The following is a 16651-nucleotide window of genomic DNA, read 5'->3' as shown; positions in this document are numbered from 1 at the left end:
ATAAAATTGTGCGATAAGCGGCCATGATTGGTTGAAAGACGTCCTTTCGTAACGTTTTATTTGTCAAAAGTAGTGTGACGTAGTAAAAGTGTAATAGTCATATTAAATTACATAAAATGGCGAAACTACTGAATACACTTTTTTTTTCTCGGAGAAGGGACCCGAAGGCTAAACTACTGAATAAACTTTTTTCCTCTAATCAATAATAATAATAGTAATAATAATAATAATAATAATAATAATAATAATAATAATAATAATAATAATAATCCGTGGCGCTACAGCCAGTGAAGGGCCTAGGCCGACCAGCCGGCTGCTGGCCTCACGCCCACATGGCGAGGCAGAGGTGGACGATCATCCAACCAGAATGGAGGTATCGTGTGGTTAGCACGATGATCCCCCCCCAGCTGTTATAGCTAGCATTCACAACCGGATTTCGCTACCTATTGTAGCTCCCAAAGTGCATCATGATGCTCGGTGGGCACCGGTCCCATACACTGGCCGAAATTTCATGAGAAAATTTCTTCCCCCATGAGAATTCGAACCAGCTCGCATTCCGTAACGCGAGTCCTAGGCGGGATGCCTTAGACCGAGACGCCACTGCGCGGGACCCTCTAATTATTAGAGGACAAAAATTTACTCCGGCCCCGGGGATCGAACCCGGGTAATACGCCGAAGTTCAATCCACAGCATCGGCTCGAATCCCTCTCCTCTAGTGTTCTTCCCTTTGTGGCCTGACTCTAAGTTCGACATATATTAAGTCAACTGCCATTATACAAGGAGCGCACTCAATTTAGTGACTTGGTGGCCAGGATTCCACAGTAATATGCAGTGTTGGAAAAAGAATTACGTAAAGATTAGTTTTTGGTCGTACAGAATTTATCTGTTACGGTAGCCCAGTGGTTAGAGCACTTGGTACGTAGAAACAAGGACCCGGGTTCGATCCCCGGCGCCGGAGCGAATTTTTCTCCTCTAATAATCATTTTTACCATAACAGATATATTCTGTAGGACCAAAAATTAATCTCTATGTAGATTTTTTTTTCTCGTACGGAGGAAGGACCCGAAGGCTTATACTGCAGTCTGAAGCTTATTGTGCTTATCACTCGTATTCTTGTGAATGATTAGGTAGCCGAAATGCCGCGCTCTTGTACAAGTTCAGCACGCCGCACCGTGAACGTAACCCGGGATATTGTGTGGATGATGATGATATGTGAATTAATGATGGCAGAATGAATGTCAGGTCCAACGCCGAAAATTACCCAGCAATTCTGCTTCAATTGGTTGAGGGAAAACCCCGGAAAAAGCTCCAACCAGGATTTGAACCCGGACCCGCTCGTTTCATAGCCAGACTCCACAGCTGTGGACACTGAACGGAACAAACGGAACGCGCGTATGCATAAAATGTCCAAGTTCAGCAGTAATCTTTAAAATGTTGCAAAATCCAACTTCCATAAAAGTTCGACAACTTATATACAGCGTGTTCCCATAGACTTGCTACAACAGATGGGAAATTGTCCTTGCTACGAAGGACATTTCGTCCAGTGAGATGTAGGTCTACTGCCTGATAATACAGATGTACATATCAGCCAGAACTTCAGTCAGACGTATAGCTACATATTAATGATAAATTATTTGACGGAAATGTAATATACACATAAGTGAATAATAAAAATTAATTGATGTAAGCTTGCTTTCGTACGTTATATGTTATATGTTCGTACCACCTCTTATAATCCTATGGAGCTCAGACTAATTAGTAATATAGTGTAGTTGTCTTATTCTTTAAGTCTCAACTTTCATCTTCTTGTGTAATATTTAAACATTATATTCCTTACAGGCTTGTTTTAGGCGATGTATTGATTGCTGTTAAATTGATTTCCATTCGTTCACATAATGAGATCTTGGTCGTCGGCAAGACATTAAGATATACAAATAATAAATAATGTATTATTTCTTTCACTACTGTTATAATGCTTTGTGGTATTTTATTTGTTTGCTGTTCTCATATCCATTTTCATACCTGAAAACGATACTAGTCTTTGAAGTCTAGAGATTGCAGGAAGGTGGGCTCTAAGGGTTTTTGCTTGTAGTGATATAAACTGTTTCAATAATTGCTTTGTCCCCTCTACGTGGAACTGGATCGGTGGTTTGTTTATTCACCTGGAAGGGATGCAAATGCATTCTCCTTGCTTTGACGTACGCGTATCTCCTATTTAGCATCATAATCGAACAATCAAGCTACTGGAGATGCAACGACTACCGCCGGCTGATATAAAAGAGACTTTCTTCGGGTGTCTTCACACTGAAAAAACTCCAGGTACTCATTTCATTCTCTTCCTGTTCTATTGTCTGTAATTTCGTTATCCTGCTGTCACAGTGGAGTGATACAAATTTCCTCCAGGGTACGAGGTATGGTTCTGTTTCTTGCAACGTGATCCCCTCTTCCCTCCTTCTTCGTGACAATGATGCTACAGATTGGAAGAGAGACACTGGAGGTAGCTGTAAAAAATAACCATTTAAAAATCTGTGTGTGAAAACCTGTATTGCCGAGGGCATCCAATTTTCACCGTGGAGTCTTGATATATGTTTGAGATCTCACCTGCCTGAAGCATGTGGAAGCGGTGAACAAGCCTCGAATACCGAGATTCGAGATAAATTATGCGAAATTGTTTCAAAGAAATTTCTTCGGATGGCGAATGGTCACATTATATTATCTTCTTCGAATATGTAAATGTTATACTGCCTTCTTTTGTCGATTACTTTTATTAAGATTATCGATTTTTGTTAAGATATTTTTATGCCTTCAATAATTCTGACATTTATTAACTTCTATATTGAACTTTTGATTGATGCATGCAGGGATTCAATTTTACTGAAAAGCATTACAAAAGGTTTGAACTTTAGATATCTGTATGTAGAAACTACGAAATAGAAACGAAACTAAATTGATTTCAAAATATATTTGGGACATTAAGATAATCCTGAAAGGACAACCGTTTTTAGAAAGTCGTGTTGCCAGTTTGACTTACAAGCAAACACTCTCATGGGGGCAGATAAAGTTAATTTTCTTTCTTCCACCATGTTATTAATATCAAAACAAGTGCTTACACAAATTATGGCCATTCTAGCGCAATTACGAGGGCTGGAAAAATAAGTTTTCCTGGCGCCGTATACAGAAAGAAAACAAAATTTCATGGAACGATTTATTGGAATAGATACAACAATTTATTGAGCTTTTTTTCAACAACACCGGAATTGAGACATTTGTCATACCGTGGTATCAACTTTTATATCCCTGTGTCGTAGAAGTCTGCCGCCTGGGATCGGAACCAGTGTGTGACAGTCGTCTGCACCTCTCTGTCGATCCCATGATATGACACATGTCTCAATGCCGGTGGGGAATATGTTGAAAAATAGCTCAACAATTGCTGTATTTGTTTCAGTGAAATTGTGTTTTCTTTCTGTAAACGGCCACAGGAAACTTATTTTTTACTGTCCTCGTAATTGCGTTCGAGTGGTAAAAATTTGTATAAGCACTTGTTTTAACATTATTGACATGTGGAAGAAAAAAATAACTTTTTTTTATCTGCCTCCATGAGAATGTTTGCTTGTGAGATTTTTCAGGGATTTCTTCAGTCCCAAAGGCAAGTGTCGGATAGGAAATATACATGTTACAATTATTGTTTGTATACATCTGAAGTATGACTAATGTAATATGTAGCTATTCGGCGATGTATGCAATGAAGGGGGAAAGGAACTGGCCACCCTACCTCATTATCTCCTGGCCTAGTTGCCTCATAAGTGGTGTCATGTTGGTATTACTTATGGGGTTCAGACTTGTCTTCGGACAGTTGACTAAACAACAAAAAATGGAACGGGAAAAACGAAGTCAGACAAAATAAATATTATGTTTTATTTAACGACGCTCGCAACTGCAGAGGTTATATCAGCGTCGCCGGATGTGCCGGAATTTTGTCCCGCAGGAGTTCTTTTACATGCCAGTAAATCTACTGACATGAGCCTGTCGCATTTAAGCACACTTAAATGCCATCGACCTGGCCCGGGATCGAACCCGCAACCTTGGGCAAGTCAGACAAGTGGTCAACAGGTTTTGAACTCGCGTAGATTCTTCCCATAGCCCCATATTCCCTTGTAAGGTCGCGCGATTACCTACCTTTTAATCATTTTCTTTCCCCCCTTCTTATGCGATTCCTATTTTACTGCTAGTAATGCAAACATTTCAGTCATCAGTTCAGTTCGAGCAGCAGTGAAGGACAGACGTGTTTTTGTAACGCTCCCAGAGAATCATAAAAGTGAAAATGGTTAGGAAGCAAACAGGGAACAACAAAAGTGACGCATCGACATCCGAGGAAAAAAAAAGTGGCGGACGATAATAGTGTTATAATCAATTCAATGAAGAAAATGTTTGAGGAATTCAAATCCTTCATTAACACGGAAGTGAGTGACCTCAAGAAATCCGTGGAATTTATTTCGAATAAATTTGATGTCTTTAGCGAGGAGCTGAATGCAGCAAAAGAAGAAATCACAAATCTAACGAAGGAAAACGAATTGCTGAAGCAGGAGATAGGTGAACTAAAACAGTATTCACGTAGAGACAATGTCGTTGTTTTTGGAGTGCCAGAAGCTCCTAATGAAAACGTATACGAAGTGATAGACAATGTGTCAGTAGCCATTGGAGGCAGTCAATACGTCCCGGATATCAGCGTTGCTACAACCTGTATAATGGCCAAAAATTACTGAGGTGCTAAACTCATAAAGATGATACTTCCAATACCTCCGTCCATAACAGTGGTTCATTCCAGTCTTTTCTTCAATCGGTAGGACTGCAGAATTCAGTCACGGACAGTAACAAAACTAATGATGCCATATGACGAGGGAAAGAATAAGAAACTTCCTCACGCCTCGCACCAATATCCCGAAGTGGATGGAATTACGTACAATACCTTGGAAACTGCTCTTGGCTCGTGAGAATTTGAAGGAGATTAAACCAATCAACTTCTGCAAGTTTACGCTTGCCCCGGGGTTGTTTGTTCAATCCCGGTAGATAGGGCGAATAGTGGGTCAAAGTGCTAAGAACATTTACCGTAGTCACTTTTGTTTCTGGAATAATTTCCGTATATGAAAGATCAAATTTGGAAGCCGACTGCACTTCTTCCGTTCACCTTTGTAATCGCAGCCGAAAGAATTAAACATAGACTTTCCACCCCGTAAACGTCCGTTGAAATCCCAGTAGATGGTTGTGAAGTATGGTCGACAAAAATTATGTTGTTCCTAAATGACCTGAGTTGTTCCTAAATGACCTGAGCTGTTGATAAAGCGTCGTAAAATAACCTAGTCAAATAAAAAAAATGATTTAATTCCCAATATGCTCAGTCACTTTAACCTCTTCCTTTACTAGGCCTATATATTTTACCAGTTTTGTGAAAAAAAGTGTCATATTTTTTTTATTTTCGTAAAGAGGTCATTTAATATTGCAGAATCACTGTACATCACTAATTTTCTTACATACTTAAAAAAAATCACTATGAAATAGACAATGGGACTCAAACGAGTTAACTCGGGTTAATAAATTTTGACACATGTTAGCAACCCGAGTTAACTCGGGTTAATCAGGGAAGTGGTTAAGAGAGCGGTGTATTATGATAATACTCGACTGAAAGAATTTCAGTTTTGTCCTTCAAATGTGCAGTAGTTTGATCCGAAGATATGTAACATTGTAACATTTCTTTGCAGAACGAAAAGTTACATTTGTTTGTATCAATTTCTGTACATTTAATGAACAAACCTGAAATTCTTTCAATCATATTTTATTATCATAATATACTGTTCTCTTAAATTGACTGAGCATATTTGAAATTAAATCAATGGCGTTCCCAAAAACACGGTACGAAATGTTTCGTATAAAATCATTTTTACTTCGGAAAAGAAAGCAAAAACGAGCAAAATTGTATTGAACTTTTTTGTTTGAAATATTTCAAAGAATAACCACCTGATATTAATGTAATCACTCTATATACATGAGAAAGCAAACAGATTTAAACGATGTTCACTATTTAAGATTTCGCTGTACTTTTAAAGAATGATAACATAGACCATCAACCGTAATTCGTGACTGTGATGTCAAAAATAAGTGTCTGTATGTTCCCATAGAAATAGTCTGAGAAAGGAATCGGAAAATATTGGCAATGGAATTGACGTTAAGCATTTTGACAGGAACATACGTCTTACACGGCGGTGATCGGAAGGGGAGCTACCGACATTGTCTGCGGCAAGGGGATCTGGTGAACGACCTTGAGCATCCAGTTCTCCTCCCTTCGCCGTTTAAAGTTTATTGAACGATTCCTACAGTGCAGTGTCTTTATTATAGAACGCATAATACGCAGTAGCTTGGATCTTGATCTGTCTCTGAAGAACTAGGCCTATCGATTTGTTCCAGCTTCAATTCCGTCTTTTAATTGATCTTCCTGTATCTATCTTCCCTCTCCAGTTCTCAGGCTTAGGTTCGATTACCGTTGGGGTTGATTACTGGTTGGATTTTTCCCGACGTTTCCCTCAATTGTAAGAAAATTTAAGTAAGTTAATCACATGGAAGTCAGGCGATAGCGCGTTTGCCGGCTGATCCGGAGTTGCGCACGGGCGTGGGTTCTATTATAGCTTGGGCTGATTCCTGATTGGGTTTTTTGCCCCGAGATTTTCCCAATCGTAAGGCGAATGTCAGGTAATCTTATTGCGAATCCTCGGCCTCATCTCGCCTATCTCCAATTCTATCGACGCTAAATGCCTTAGAAGCTGATACAGCGTCGTTAAATAACAAAGTAAAAAAGCCACACGGAATATCCTCGGTCTCGTCTCGCTATCTATCATTAATTCCGTTAACGCGAAATAGCCTAGTAGTAGATGTAATGGAATGGAATTTTTGGAAGGAGAGTATTACGACCTTCCATGATATATTGCGCTAACCCTCAAGCTAGTCTCATTTCAAACGCCGGCTGACTACACTAAGATTCGCTGCGTATCCAAGTTTCGAGCAAGCTACGTCACTAGTCCCTAGGCCAGCCCCCTCTGTGCGTCCTCAGGCGGCAATCAGAGAACGCTGTGGAAAGACGAAATTGAGAAATGTCGACGGAATATTGTAGGTGCCTAATATGGGGAAATGGAGAACCCCAAGAAAAATCCCCAACTGCGACCTTGTCCACCACAAGTGTCACTATGGATTTTTCCGGCCCTAACCGGGACTCGAATTCGGACTGCCTGCGTGACAGGCGGAAGGTCTGGCCACTCAGTCACCGCAGGAGACTAGTAATAGATAGCCTACAAGATCTTTAAGTAACCAATTTAAAAAAGAATAAGCAAGGAATTCGCAGGGTTTCTGAATGCCTAATTGCTTGAAGTGTTTATGCATTCGTTTGGGTGTTAATGTAAAGTTTAAGTTTTTAAGGAATTGGTTATTTTATAAGAAATGTCAATAGAAAAATACGTACAGCCTTAGAAAAAAGTTTTGTCGCACAGATACTTTGTAAGTCCCAGAAAGGAGGCAATGCGCATGATCAGAGGGCGAGCGACCTGGTTCACAAGAGAACGACTAGTTTGAGGTAATAGGCCTAAAATTAGTTTCGTTTCGTTATGTCTGATCATGCGTACTGCTTCCTTTCTCAGACTTAAAAAGTATCTGTGCGACAAAACTGTTTGTGCGAGGTCGTGCGTATTTGCTTGTTTTCCGCACAGAACCAATACGCGGTAAGTGTGAAATACCACATTCAGTATTCCCAACGTAACACACATAACAATTTCCCTCTTCTTACCGCTTAAGCGCGACATTCATTTTACTGCTTTAGGCTTTTAACATATTATTTTTAGAGACGTTTAACATAGTAATAATTATAAATTGTAAACTTACCACTGCAATTTCACCTAAATTGCAATGTTAATTATTGTTTTTAAATATTTGCAAAAATTAAGTAAAGTCTACTACTCCACGAAACTTATTGCATTCCTGATACAAGTAACATTAAGGAACCCGTGAAAAAATCAACAAGATTCCAGATGCCGATGTTATTACTGCAATATGTTATATAAATGATATTGTTAAAATATTAAAATGAAAAATAAATCATTACATAACCTTACCGTTTGTTTTAAGTTGGCATTTATAGACTGGGGAAAAAAAGACAGACGTATATCACGGCCTGCTGGAGTATAGTAAACACAGAAAACATTTTACAGCAACAATGTTGAAGAAAGATATTTTGGTGTTCCGAAGTTGGCGTCATTAAACAGAAACCAACATGGAGATTTCATTGCAACTAATTAGAAATTCGTCTTTCAGGTATGTAATAAACGATCTTCGCACAAAATAATGTACGATACACGAGCGGTATGTTTGTTTTCATGTTCTCGGAAATTAAAAAAGCTCAACTACGTTTCGCTTTTTCAATCTTTTCCTCGACCATGAAAACGTCAACATACCGTTCATGTAACGTATATTACTATTTTTAAGACTACAATTCAATCTCGATTATAAAAGTACTACCACAATCTAGTATGTACAGTCACGAAGCTTGAGTTGTGAGGGTACTAGGAACAATAGACTGTTCCAGTACTATTTCGCATCGCCTGTAATGAGGCGATAGTAGCAATCCTAGTGGTTAGCAACTATCTATGGATGCATATTCCCTACGTATTGAGCTTGGTGACTGTATATACTAGACTGTGGTACTGCCTACAGTAACGAATTACGTACAAATCAAATAGGTCTAACCACCGGCGTAACTCACTCGGGTAAGGCTCTTGCCTACCGATCCGGAGTTGCGCTCGGGTGCGGGTTCGATTCCCGCTTGAGCTGATAATCTAGTTGAGTTTTTCCGAGGTTTTCCCCAACCGTAAGGCAAATATCAGGTAATCTACAGCGATTTATCGACCTCATCTCGCCAAATACCATCTTGCTATACAAATCCCATCGATATTAAATAACCGAGTAGTTGATACAGCGTCGTTAAATAACCAAGTAAAAAAATTAGGCCTAAGTATAGGTGAGGAGGCGAGACCTGGCATGTGAGCTGTGCGAGAAGGTAAAGAATGAACTATGAGAAATAGAGTTTCTTTCCAGGATGGTTAATATTTTACGCATCTACTGACACGGAAGTTCATCTCAGACTAAAATCTATCTTCTCCCTCCATGGGCGTACTCATTGGTGACATAGTCATGGTGCATGATAATTTCACGGGACACGTCTTGCCTCTGTTGCTGTACAGTTTTATTCAGAATTAATTTATATGTAATTAAATGTAATTTTGCCAGGATTTGTGCATTCTTACGTGCAAATCAGAACTACATAGGCCTATAACTGGGCTACGTATAATCCAGATTCCATTGTGTATTCATGTATAACATTTTAACTGGTTCAAGCAGGGGTTAAGGTTAAGGGACATCTTCGACGCTGTGTGTAAGTCACGACCGTGGCTTCGAACCGCTTCAAAGTCACTAATGTGTGTCTGTTTTCTCTGACGTGTTCCAGTGTATGTTCGTTTACTCGTAAGTAGAGAGAGAATCCCAATATGAGATAGTCCGTATAGGGCAGTGGCCGGCAGATGCTGCAGTTATGACGTAAGAGCCAGTCAGGCCTCAAGAGCTTGGAAGAGCGAGCAGTTGAGTCGTATTACTGTTAACACGCACCAGCGCAGTGGCGTCAGTGCAGCAATGATATGACAGTTCTTGGAGATAAATTGATGGAATCACATTCCTGTATTTTGCTAGGGAATAACTACTCTGCGGTCATGATGGCAACATTCTTGGCAAATTCCCCGTCATTAAAAGAACGCATGTTCTTTGCAATGGCTAGTGAAATCCTATATCTTAAGCCTTAAGCTTACCATTGATTCACTGACAGTGTGTTCCCTAGCTTCACTTAACAATTTATCTTTCAATTGCTGCACTAGCACTTGTCGATAATCATTTGTGTGGCGTAGAGAATAATGGCATTGTATATTGAATTTCTTTACATGCTGAAACAGCTTGCAACAAATCAAACGCTTCGCCATTCCTGCATACTCCATAACACAGTTTGATCTCGACAAAGCATTTAACTTGGGCACGGTAGTAACACAAAGTGATGGTGTGTTTCAAAAGTTGAAATATACTTTGCATACTACTCACCAAGTTAGGGCCTATATAGTTCAATCTGTATATTGTGTAGGAAAATGTCTGTTAAAAACACTTGAACTGTTTTCAAGTTTCCGAGTAGACAAAGTGTTGTAGTACTGCTTAAATTATTTATTTCTATATTTGTATATTTATAGCAGTTTCGGAGCCTCATTTACATAATGCGAACGCTTCTGCAGCTGGCTGTATTATGAATTTCATATTATTATAAGTATATTAAATTTGATTACAAACCAAAATATTTTGTTACATTGATTTATCACGGATGTACAGTTTTGTGTTCGTACAAATGCATTGTAATTGTGCTGTTCCCATACTACCTCAGACGAATGGATCGCGCTCTGTCATTGCTTTGGCGCCGTACCACCACTGTTCAGTTGAACCTTCTCTCCACGCTGTGCTCAGTATGCAGAGTTTCCCGGGCAAAGAGCGTGGCGGCTCCGTGGTATGACGTCACAGCGCGGAACATGCCGTCACTGGTATAAGGTAAGCAATGTCAGGAGTTCTAGAACCCTCGAAAGAGAAAAAATATAAATTTCGACCACCGAGGAAGGCGAGTAATGGAATGTTGTGGAGTTAGAACATAGACTGTTTATGCACGCAAGAGGTCGTGTCCGCGCATAGGGCTATGTCTCTTGCACGCAGTAATTATAGGAACCTCATGCTTATCTTTTACGTCTCTATAAAACTTAATGTTTCCTGTGTTTTTAATCTGTTGAATTAATTTTACGTGTTGGAAAAATCGTTCCCTTGTGGGGACGCTATTTTTTTTTATTTGAAGCTCTACCTCTATGTCGTAAGTGTACGGGGATATTTTTCATACTTACAAGCAGAACTACAATTAAAATGCGTCGTCACTTGTTGCTTGTTTTTGTCTGACATTAACCAAGGTGAGAGAAGTATACTGGAGTGTATTGGAATGTTCTGCGTTACTGGGAATTATGATGACTCTGTCTCCTCCCCTCCCTCGCTCACAACCGCTTCCTGAACTTCGGGTAATTACTCTTCGGCCTTGTTCCCACAAAAAATAAGTTTGTGCTTCCTTAATGACACGTCATTTCCACGGAGTTGATGATTATGATAATATAATAATGAGAATAATAGTAACAACAACATTAATAAGTATAGAAAGTTCCTTTAGTTATGTTACACGAGGCATTTTTAATGGAAAAACAGGAAGATTGTAGCTGCTGAGCTTCAGGTATTTGGTTACCAAGAACTAAGTTTATTATTGATTAACAGACATATTTCTTCAAATCAACAGTAGGCAGAGTCTGGAAGCGGCAGATACACCTTTCATGCCACCCGCAAGAAGGTAAATAAGTTGGAGTAGTATAGTCCGCGTCACCGTTTTTGGCGTGTGGAATAAGTAATGGAAACGTTAAGTGCTAGTGTCTTACCTTTACCGTAGTCAGTCTGACAACTGTGTTTCGCAAATGGCTGATGTGACGTGTATAAGAAGTGGGGACCATTCTCAGCTGCCCTAGCAACATGCTCACAAACTGGGCACTGTACTCTAGGACGCATGCCAAAAACGCTGGCGCCAGCTGTAATACAACTTCATGCGCAACAGTAGACTTGAAAGATAGGAGTAGTTCTTTAGGGTCAAGTGTAGCAGAAAGATTCTTACCACTGTTTCAGACGCTGATTTTATTTCTTGAAAATTGTAACAAGCGTGTTACTAGTACTAAAAAGTTAAAATAATTGTTGAAGCAATTGACGGGGTCAGAGCCATAGTGGGCCAAGCGCCATACATTAAAAACGGGGAAAACAAGGGTTAAAATTAAGTGCTTACCATAATTCAATGAAACATATAGCAAATAATATAAAGTGTGCACATTAAAACTAAATTATATGTCAATCTTCATTAAATTATGGTATTCACTTAACTTTAACCCTAGCTTTCTCCGTTTTTAATAAATGGCGCTTGGCCCACTATGGCTCTGAACCCTGCAATTTATTTAATTTGTGTACGTTTCTTAACAAAAAAAAAAAAACAGCCTGCCTTTGTTTGAACTGATTTGTTGATTGCAGACGTGTGATATCTGGTGGTGACATAATTGGTAGTCAGCGCAAACGGTTGAAAATCAGTGTTAAAATACTTTTTGCTCTAGTGTTAAAAGTACTTTTCGCATGCTATCGTACAATAGTCAATTTTTAATATGTTCGCTTCTTCTACCTATATTTAGGAATGTCTGTCTGAAAACGAATATATTGGTTTTCACGTTGAAACATGAGGAAGAAGGGAACAGTTGACTTTACTGCAATTTTTCATGTAAAATGTCGTCTTCTAGCGAATATCCCACTTGATCTCGAGATAGCGAAACAAAACTTATATACCAAACTAAACTATGTGAATTAGCTATATCCCGCTTTTTACAACAGCATTCAGTAGGCTCTATTATTATTATTATTATTATTATTATTATTATTATTATTATTATTATTATTATTATTAATATTATTATTATTATTATTATATTTTTTACTTGGTTATTTAACGACCCTGTATCAACTGCTAGGTTGTTTGGCGTCGATGGGATTGGTGATAGCGAGATGGTATTTGGCGAGATGAGACCGAGGATCCGCAATAGATTACCTGACATTTGCCTTACAGTTGGGGTAAACCTGAGAAAAAACCCAACCAGGTAATCGATCCAGGCGGGAATCGAACCAACGCTCGAACGCAACTCGGGATCACCAGACAAGCGCATCATCCGACTGAGCTACGCCGGTGACTATTATTATTATTATTATTATTATTATTATTATTATTATTATTATTATATTTTATGACGTTACAAGCCCACACCTGTGGTTTAACGGTCAGCGCGCCTGGCCGCGAAACCAGGTGGCCCGGGTTCGAATCCCGGTCGGGGCAAGTTACCTGGTTGAGGTTTTTTCCGGGGTTTCCCCTCAACCCAATACGAGCAAATGCTGGGTAACTTTCGGTGCTGGACCCCGGACTCATTTCACCGGCATTATCACCTTCATTTCAATCAGACGCTAAATAACCTAGATGTTGATACAGCGTCGTAAAATAACCCAATAAAATAAAACAAATGACGTTACAGGGGACAAAAAATAGCTCCTTTTGTGACCCAGCAGAGCGCTGGCTGGCTTGCTAGCTAGCTTGCTTGCTTGCTTAGACCGCAGTGTATGGGGATGATCTGATCCCGCCAATGCTAATCGGTCGCCGTTTCCACTGTAGTAATTTAAGTTCTAAAATCTGTTAGCAGGGAAAATATTCATAACAACTTTAAAAATGAGTACAAGTGCTTCTAGCGTGTGTCGCAAGAGACGTTCAAAGTGTCTGCTTCAATAGGCGTACGTTTTTGACATCTCCGAAAATTGATCTGAAATACTCGAGTAATCTCTTCTAGCGAAATGTTGGAAATGACTTGTCGGATATTGTTTTCCGCTTTTTTTTTTGTATAACTTAGAACTACAAAAACTTCCTGCAGTATGCCATCTATTATAAGCTACAATGCAATACTCCACACAAAGCACTTCACTAGTCTCTTCCGTGGTTCTTTTTCCAGATGCCCGCAGAAAATGCTCCTTTTTCTACTAAAAGCTTCTTTTGGCATTGCTATTCTCCTTTTGACTTCCTGGCGGCAGCTCATGTTGCTGCTTATAGTACACCCCAAGTATTCGAAGCTGTCCATTTGTTCTACTGACTCATTTAGAATTCGCAAGTTTACCTTCTTTTCAACATGGAAAATGTCGTAGTATTTGCTGTACATCGAATATTCTACTCCTTTGGTATAGTGTGTAAAAAGATATATATTCAAGTCGTCATTACTTACCTTCGTAGTTTAGTGTAGGTTTTGCTAGCTTTTCGATGATCCGTGCGTTATATTTGAACGCGGAGCTTGCTTGGATAATTGAAGCTGTTAGGTGCGTTGTCTTATAATTGCAGGAAGTGCAATTGTTACTTCTCTTTCATATTCCGGAAGCAGTCGATTAAGGACGAAATATACCTAAGTATGCTTTGATCAGTTTTGTTTATGCCGCTGGTAGCTTCAGTTCTACTTGTAGTCTCTTATTTTTCTCGCATTTGTTTTTCTAAATATTTTCGTCCACTTCATTCTCCTTAAGGTCTTGTGTTTCTTTTCTTCCAGTGACTTCCTTCCACTTTTCGTCAATTTCTCTTTATTTCACCGATGCTAGGTGACGTCACAGTTGATGCAGAGTCTTTAAATAACCGGTTTAACAATCTTAAATAAAAGGAATTCTTTTGCCGCGTCTGTAGCTCAAGCATAATGCACCAGATTTCGATCCCTGCCCAGGTCTTGATGGAATTTGTGGTGGGCACAGCACACGTTGCAAAGGGTTTTCCTCTTATCATTCCACCAACACTCTTCACCTCCTTTCGTTTAATTTATCATGAAATAGTGAAAACAGATTGGTGTTTAGTTTTCGTGGTAGTACGGGTATCCGGTGCTAATATAGGAAGGGCTGGAAATTTCGAACCGCTGTGGTTTATCAAGCTACTCGTGTGTGGATGGGACCTGGCTTTACCAGGGAAAGGCAGGAGGACCCACCTGTCAGCATCTGTTTCACGATATTGATTCAGAAAGGGCTTGGGTTTCCGGACCCTCAGGTTATTCGTTATCTAATGGGACATGGCTCTATCAGGGGATCAGTCAGGATGGCCCTTCTGTCACCGTCGGATTCACGAATGTCACCCAACCTTCCTGTCAAACTTGGGACAATCATCGCGTATACAGGATCTTTCCAAAGTGATGGTCAAAAATTTAGGATTGAGAAGTAAACACGAAGGAAAAGAAAAGAGTTCCAATGAAGATGGGTCCGAAAATTAACCATTTATGAGATAATGTCATTTTGTGCTGGTTAGGGTGCGCTAAATACTATGTAGGCCTACTAATTCCAACGAAAGTAGTGACAATTTGATTAATTTATCAATCATGAGACAGTAAAATTCATAATTTTGGCTTCAACACCACAGAAATGTGATTGAACATACACAAATAATGTTTTTTTTAATAATTTCGAGGGAAAAATTGTTCCGGAGCCGGGTATCGAACTCGGGACCTTTGGTTTAACGTACCAACGCTCTACCACTGAGCTACCCGGGAACTCTAACCGACACCGATCCAATTTTTCCCTCTATATCCACAGACCTCAAAGTGGGCTGACAACCGTCAAGCAACCAACTTCGAGTGCACACTAACTCCGTTTGACTTAAATTGTGGTTTTCTGTTAACGAACAGTGACGTGTATTATGCAAATCAAGATTTCAGGTATAACTCTCTGTAAAGTTGATTTGAATAATTTCGAGGGAAAAATTGTTCCGGAGCCGGGTATCGAACCCGGGGCCTTTGGTTTAACGTACCAACGCTCTACCACTGAGCTACCCGGGAACTCTAACCGACACCGATCCAATTTGCATAATACACGTCACTGTTCGTTAACAGAAAACCACAATTTAAGTCACACGGAGTTAGTGTGCACTCGAAGTTGGTTGCTTGACGGTTGTCAGCCCACTTTGAGGTCTGTGGATATAGAGGGAAAAATTGGATCGGTGTCGGTTAGAGTTCCCGGGTAGCTCAGTGGTAGAGCGTTGGTATGTTAAACCAAAGGTCCCGGGTTCGATACCCGGCTCCGGAACAGTTTTTCCCTCGAAATTATTCAAATCAACTTTACAGGGAGTTATACCTGAAATCTTGATTTGCATAATACACGTCACTGTTCGTTAACAGAAAACCACAATTTAAGTCACACGGAGTTAGTGTGCACTCGAAGTTGGTCGCTTGACGGTTGTCAGCCCACTTTGAGATCTGTGGATATAGAGGGAAAAATTGGATCGGTGTCGGTTAGAGTTCCCGGGTAGCTCAGTGGTAGAGCGTTGGTACGTTAAACCAAAGGTCCCGGGTTCGATACCCGGCTCCGGAACAATTTTTCCCTCGAAATTATTCAAATCAACTTTACAGGGAGTTATACCTGAAATCTTGATTTTCGCAATGTTTTTTTTTTTTTGTTTGAACAACAGTGAAGCTTGTGGGTAAACAAGGTACAGTGAACATGTTAACTATAGAATTTTATAGCAAGTGTTCAAAATGCTGGACATGTACTTGAATTCATTTGTTTAGTCTTCTCCGCAAAGATTAAACAATGCGCTCGAGCAATCCTGGGTAATTCCTCATTTGCTGGAAGGCATCTGCAATCCGATGATGCAATTCTTCAGGTGTGGTGATGTCTGTTGTGTAAAGTAGGCTTTTTGCATAACCCTATACACGAAAATACAAAGGATTTAAATCCGGTGATCTAGGTACAGGTCCTCCTCTACCTATCCACCGTTCACCATATCGTCTCACATTTAGAAGGAAGGAAATAGGATGGGGAGAGTGCGGCATACGTACTGTGCTCGAACCACGAGAAAGTCTCTGCCGGATGAGACGAAGGGGAGTAATGCTGTGAATGAATGTTGATGTCATAAGATGTC

General features: G+C 39.8%; 1 protein-coding gene and 1 non-coding gene across 4 annotated transcripts in view; both read left to right on the top strand.

Annotated features, from left to right (window-relative positions):
- Positions 1 to 16651, top strand: part of LOC138704602 (nuclear receptor coactivator 6-like) — a 708935-nt gene that overhangs the window by 439638 nt on the left and 252646 nt on the right. The window lies entirely within an intron of this gene.
- On the top strand, positions 15745 to 15816 carry TRNAN-GUU (transfer RNA asparagine (anticodon GUU)). The gene has a single exon. It is a non-coding gene; the product is annotated as a tRNA-Asn (tRNA).

Source organism: Periplaneta americana, chromosome 8, assembly GCF_040183065.1.
Source record: "Periplaneta americana isolate PAMFEO1 chromosome 8, P.americana_PAMFEO1_priV1, whole genome shotgun sequence".
Taxonomy (NCBI): Eukaryota; Metazoa; Arthropoda; class Insecta; order Blattodea; family Blattidae; genus Periplaneta; species Periplaneta americana.
This window is presented reverse-complemented; position numbering and strand designations above follow the sequence as displayed.